Source organism: Ornithorhynchus anatinus, chromosome 3, assembly GCF_004115215.2.
Source record: "Ornithorhynchus anatinus isolate Pmale09 chromosome 3, mOrnAna1.pri.v4, whole genome shotgun sequence".
Lineage (NCBI taxonomy): Eukaryota > Metazoa > Chordata > Mammalia > Monotremata > Ornithorhynchidae > Ornithorhynchus > Ornithorhynchus anatinus.
In genome coordinates this window covers 78,166,666-78,173,581 of record NC_041730.1, presented here as the reverse complement: position 1 = coordinate 78,173,581, position 6,916 = coordinate 78,166,666, and the positions used below count along the sequence as shown (strand labels likewise).

Genomic DNA, 6,916 nt, shown 5'->3' with positions numbered 1-6,916 from the left:
CAAACAAAACCCTGATTTCTGGTATTGGAGAAGGTGTACTTCCACATAATCTAAACACCAAGAAGAAGAAGAAGTCAGTGTGTTCTAGTGGAAGGAACATGGGTCTGGATGTCAGAAAGCCTACATGTTAGTTCTTTGGACTATGGATGGCTGTGCGACCTTAGGACAGTCTCTTCATCTCTCTGAACTTCAGTTTTCTCAGGAGGCTTGAAGGTAATGAGGAGGTTGGTAAGAAGAGCCCTTAGCCTCTGACTTTTCTTGAGACACTGGAGCTGCTTCCTTATCATCAGTCTGAGAGAAGTGTCACCTATGAACAAGATCAGATTTCTTTGTTGGGGGACACAGCAGCGGCTAAATATGTATAGAAATTAATAAGTAGAGAAACATCTTGGCCTAGTAAATAGAGCATAAGCCTGGGAATCAGAAGGACCTGGGTTCTAATACCAGCTCTGCCATGTATCTGCTGTGTGACCTTGGGCAAGTCACTTCTCTTTTCTGTGCCTAAGTTAACTCAGCTATAAAATGGGATTTAAGACTGTTAGGCCCAAGTGAGATATGGATTGCCTCCAACCTAATTAGCTTGTATCTACTCCAGTGCTTAGTACAGTGCCCGGCACATAATAAGGGATTAATAAATACCATATTTAAAGAGTAGATATTTCTTGAGAGGGAGTGGGCTAACACAAAGACCCAGGATTTTCTTACTCACCGTCTTCCAATTTCCTCAGTTCATATTCACCTCAACTTCTCATTCCCAACCTAGAGGAGATAAGCAATCCCGAAATCGCTAGCTACAGTTTTATTTCCCAAGGTCATATAGTAAGCATTTAACAAGTACCATTAGAATAAAAAGGTACTGGATACCATCAGTACACTGGGTTCTGGCAACATCTCTTTTAGTTACCTGTGATCTGAAGATTACTTCGCAGTGATATGGACGGTGTCAAAACTGGAGGAGTCTTGCCAGTTCCTCTCCCCAACATCAACAGTAAAGTTGTACTGGTAAAGTTGGAATTCTGCATACAGTAAGCATTCAATAAAAACCATTCATTGGTTGATTAGTATGAAATGCCTAGTAGGAGATTCTCCCTGTAGGCTTACAGTCTACATTCCTCCTGTAGACTGTAAGCCCCTTGAGGGCAGGGATTTCATCTACAAACTCTCCTGTATTGTATTTTCCCAAGCGCTTAGTGCAGTGTTATGCACACATGCAATAAACTACATTGACAGATTTATTGACTGACAACATGTTCCTCAACTTATTCCTCACAGCGTGTTCAATTACGACAATAAAGAATCTGGATATTTCCAATCTACTAGGAATCTCTTTCAACTCAACACACTGGAAGCAACATTAAAAGTCCTGGCATCAACAATACAGGAGTATCTTTGAGCTCATGATGACTGTGCTTTGGAACAGCAAGCCCTAGAAGACAGGCAGGTGATAATGGAACACTTCTTAAAAAACAAAGTACTTCAGATTGAAAATTAGTCTGAAGAAGACCTGGGTCTACCAACACTGTTGTATTGTACCAAGTTCTCAGTACAGTGTACTGTACACAGTAAGCACTCAATAAATACCATTGATTGATTGATTACATACCATCCTGCACTCTTTAATGCTGTATGCCAGGCAAATCCTTATCCAAAATTGGGTCCATGATCAATTCTGACATAAGTTTTGTCATCATTTTACATTATTACTATAAATAATAGTTATGATTATCTCAGTAAATACTTAATGAGAATCAGCTCTGCTTAGTGGAAAAAACATGACCCTGGAAGTTAGAGAACCTGGGTTCTAATCCCATCTCTGCCACATACCTGCTGTGTGACCTGGGGTAAATCACTTACCTTCTCTTTGCCTCAGTTCCCTCATCTGCAAAATGAACAGTCAATACCTGTTTTCTTTCCTACTTAGACTATAAGCCCTATGTGGGACCTGATTATCTTGTGTCCACCCCAGCAATTAGTGCAGTGCCTGGTACATAGTAAGCACTTTAAATATTGTTATTATTATTGTTACTATTAATAATAATGATAATAACAATATTTGCCAAGAAGAGCTCTAAGTTCTTGGATAGATACAAGATAATCAGGTCAGACACAGTTCCTGTCTCATGTGGGGTTTACTCTCCAAGTAGGAGGGAGGACAGGCATTGCATCCCCATTTTACAATTGCATGAACTCAAGCAAAGGGAAGTAGTGACTTGCTCAAGGTCACCCAGCAGACAAGTGGTGGACTCAGAAGTAGAAACCAGGTCCTCTGACTCCCAGGCCCTTGATCTAGCCACAAGACAGATCTACTTGAAATTTAGCCAACTTTCTTGTTCTGACAAGGACAACCTAGTCCTAGCTTCTGGAGACTGTGGTTGGGTCAAGCATGGGAGCCGAAGACCTGAACACTCTTCTCCCTCCTTCCTCATTCCCAAATCACACAACCCACTCTGCTTGCTTTGATAGCCCCTCCCCCTATCAAAGCAGAGGTGGGTCTGACCCATCAGACTTTCTCTGGAACGCTCTCAAAGAACATTTTTACATAATGATACATCTTCTTCCCCCAGAAGAGTTTAAGCGCTCTGTGAGTAAGGATCAGATTTGCTTCTGTTGTCCTTTCCCAAGCATTTAGTACAGTGCATTTCACCTGAGAGAACACTCAAAAAATGCTGTTACTACTATTTCATCCAGGAGGGGACACAGTTAGAGCTACAGCAAAATCCAGAGTCAGAAGGGGAGAGGAGTGGAGGGAAAGTGGCAGGAGAAACCCAGGGAAGCCAGAAAGGGTGAGGGATGAAGATCCTCCCTCTGCCCTTCAAGGTGAAAAAGGAGCAGTTCTCGAGGAACACAGGCCCACCCAGGCCCAGCCTTGCCCAAGCAGAACAGTCTTGGGCTTGGAATGATGCACCAGTTGTGCTGGTTAATCCTAGAAGTCTTTGCTCAATGCCAGGGGCTAGAAAATGATATAATTTGGCTAGTGGAGTTTATAATTTTTATTTTAATCCCTCCTACAGGTAGCAGTATTCACGACCTAAGGGGTCTCAACAAGGGGTTCATGCCCCAGGTACTTTTTGGCTGCTCATCTTCATCCCACACTCCCTCACATTCAGGCCTATCAGACAAGGCAGGAAATTAAGGAGACCTCAGAGCCCTGGAGCAGGAGCAGTCCTGCTCTGTTAAAGACACACACAAATGGACACACACAGACACACCCAGATACAGACACACACACACATAGAGATATATCCAGAGACACACTCACCCAATCACTGTATTTCCTTCCTCTTAAAATAATAATAATGATAATAGAACACAGGCCTGGGAGACAGAACAACCTGCGTTCAAATCTCTGCTCTGCCACTTGTCGGCTGTGTCCCCTTGGGCAAGTCACTTCAGTTCTCTGTGCCTCCGTTACCTCAACTGTAAAATGGGGATTAAGACTGTAATGAAGGACAGTTTCTGTGTCCAACCTGCCAAATGTATATCTACTCCAGCACTAAGTACAGTGCCTGGCACATAGTAAGCACCTAAAAAATTCCACAATTATTGTTATTGTTATGATTATTAATAAACATAATAATTGTGGTTTTTATTAAGCACTTACTCTCTGGCAAGCACTGTACTAAACAATGGGGTAGATACAAGATAATCAGGTTAGACACAGTCCCTGTCCTACTCTGGGCTCACAGTCAAATGGGGAAGAAAAGCAACTATCTTATCCTCATTTTTACAGAAGAGGAAACTAAAACTCAGAGAAGTAAAGTGACTCACCCAAGGTCACACAGCAAGCCCGAGAAAGACCTGGAGTTAGAATCCAGGGCTCTTGGGTTTGTTACATTAGTCCAGGCTGCTTTCTAAACTTGCAAAAGTCCCATCCACATATAAAGTACATTTAAATACGATCATTAAAATTAGAAATGGGAAAAACATACGTCAGGGCCGTGGACATAATTCCCCTCTTCCATCTCCTGCAGCATTTGCAAATCGCTCAGTGAATGAGATTTCGTCCCCTCTCGAAGGAAATGAGGCCCAGAGACTAATGGTCTAAGATGCGCCATACATTTTTTTCTAATATTCAGCATAAATGTTGGTTCTATTGCTAATTACTCAAAACTCTGACTTCCTTCATAATTCCCTTAATCTCATCCCATTAACTCTAATTATGGCCCCATATAATATGCTGCATGCCGCCTCCCTCTCCTCGCTGTTTGTACCTTCCTGATATTTATTGTCTCTCCAACTTGTTCTCCCTTAATTGTTGCAGAGGCAAGCACACAGATTTAGTTTTTCTAAGCTTAACTCATAAGTCTTTCTCTCCCATTACCTAATTCATTTGTTTTCTTCTTCTTGGAGTCCCTCCAGTTATATCCCATATTTTTGGTCCTGACATGTTTGAAACTAGGAAGTATGGGGAATTTTTGCTGTGTAGTAAGCAGTCTTACCCAGAAAGAGGAGAAATGTCTTGCTTTAAGGTACAACCCTCTTCAGCTTCATTAATTAAGGCATTAAATAGCCCAACCAATTGTCCCATGAAGCAGGGAAGGGCGGACAGTAACACATGGCATGGCAATTTACCACAATCACAGAGAGCAATTTTAATGTTTGATAATAACAATAATAACTGTGGTATTTGTTAAGCACTTACTATGTGCCAAACCCCATACTAAGCCCTCGGGTAGATATGAGATCATAAGATCCCACATAGGGCTCACAGTCTAAGTAGGAAGGAGAATACATAATGAAAACCCATTTTTGCAGATGAAGGAACCAAGGCTCAGATAGGTTAAGTGACTTGTCCAAGGTCCCATAGCAGACAAGTGACAGGGCTGGAATTAGAACACAGGGCCTCTGACTCCCAGGCCCATCCTCTTTCCACTAGGCCATGCTATTTCTCTGAGTTTTCACCATCCCCACCAGTGGATGATGGATGGGAGAACCCCAAAATATTCTCTAATCTTCACATTTCTCTGAGTCTTCAGAATCTTTCTGAGAAAAGGTTTTGCCTGTGTTGACACCTAGAACATTTTCTCCACCTCTTCTATCATCGATCTCTATCTTTTTCAAATGCTGAACCAGCTCAATTTGAACCAGACAAGGTAAGGGGGGAATTCCATGGGTTAGAGAACTATATCATTTAGGAATTTCCCTCAGTTCCAGGAGGCAAGGTGGGAAAAGCTAAAGAAGAGTAACAGGAAGCAACCAAATGGGTGATTTGGAGTTCTAAATAAAATAAAGAAATCCTTGAGGACTGCCAGGACCAGAAACCATCAATCTTGCTTCCTGTCCTCTATTTCCCTCAAGTCCTTCATCCAGAGTAAAAAGTTGTACCTCCTAAGCGGCCTTCTCTGCCTTCCCCGGAACCTGCAGCTTTCAGCTCACCAGAACAGGAGTCACAGTGGATAGAGCACAGGACTGGGAGTCAGGAGACCTGGATTCTAATCCTAGTTCCACCATTTGCTTGCTGTGTGACCTTGGTCAAGTCACTTAACTTCCTTAGGCCTCAGCTTCTTCCTCTGTAAAACGGGGGTGAAATAACTGTCTTCCCTCCCCTTTAGATTATGAGTCCCAGGCAGGACATGGACAGATACGGTTCTGCTTATAATGTATCTACCCCAGTGCTTAGCCCAATGCTTTCAACATAATAATAATAATGATGATGGTATTTATTATGCACTTACTTTGTACCAGGACTGTAGTTAGTGCTGGGGTGGATACAAGAAAATCAAGTTGGACACTGTCCCTGTCCCATGTGGGGCTAACAGTCTTAATCCCCATTTTAGAGATGAGGTAACTAAGGCACAGAGAAGTGAAGTGACTTGCACAGGGTCACACAACAGACAATGGCAGAGCTGGGATTAGAATCCTTGACCTTCTGACTCCCAGGCCTGTGCAATATCCATTATGCCATAGCCAACCAATACCACCAGCATTTTAATTTGGCCTCTTCTCTGCTGTGTTCAGCAGCATTTAGCAATGAGGGACAGGACAAGATCACAGGCCCTGAAATAGGATGCCAGATCGAAGCCTTACATATCCACATTACCTCTTTTCTGAGTGGGTCAGATAAGGAGACTAGACCACAGCAGGCTTAGCAGTGAACAGGAGGGAAATAGCTTTTGAAGCAGGCTTCGGGGAGACTGAGATGTAGAGGGAGAAACAAAAATGTCAGCAGGCACCGTGAGTAGCAAACGCCAGGTGCAGAAAGGGGCAATCGTGACATGCATGTATCGCGGAAGGCTTCTTCAGTCCCAAGTGGGTCTCTCAGTCACATCTGCAACTCACTCATACAATCTCACTGACAGCAGCATCAACTCTGAACCTGTCCGACTGCCCCAAACACAAACACATATAGACTGTTTTGACACTAAAGTTGGATCAGATTATTAAATTCTATTTATGGTCACCTGCTGACAGTAAACATTTCCTAAAAAATATGACTTATCAAAGTCATCACTCACCTTTTCTTTTCCTTATCACCCACTGGAGCTTGAAGATGATAGGTTCAAAACAAAATGAAACACTTCTTCACCGGTGGTGATACACATGCGGAATTCATTCCCACAGGCACTTGTACCAGCATGAAATATCAGCAGGCTTTATGAGGGATGGGAATAGATCCATGGTCAAGCCGCCTGTTATGGATTATTACAGAGAAAGCTAGAGGGGTAGAAGGGAAAGGTTAGAGGTGACTATTTATGTCTCAGAAAGCTGACTCTACCCAGCCATTTTACCTCCTGGCTGTAGAATGGCCAGGGGAGAGTCCAGGAATTTCAGCTGGGGCAAGAGTCACCGCTATGCCCCGGTAGATTGGCATGAGCTGATTACATCAAGTCCGATCACTGCCTTGAAGTTGCAGTCGCTGATGGTTACCCCAGAGCCCCAATTTCTGGACGAGAGAGATGGTAGGCTCAGGGAAGCT

General features: G+C 43.1%; 1 long non-coding RNA gene across 1 annotated transcript; it reads right to left on the bottom strand.

The window, feature by feature from the left end:
- Nucleotides 1-705: 705 nt before the first annotated feature.
- Nucleotides 706-6,642, bottom strand: LOC114810214. The gene is made up of 3 exons (XR_003757944.2): nt 6,456-6,642; nt 905-1,016; nt 706-759 (listed from the first exon to the last, which is right to left on the bottom strand). It is a non-coding gene; the product is annotated as an uncharacterized LOC114810214 (long non-coding RNA).
- Nucleotides 6,643-6,916: the final 274 nt, after the last annotated feature.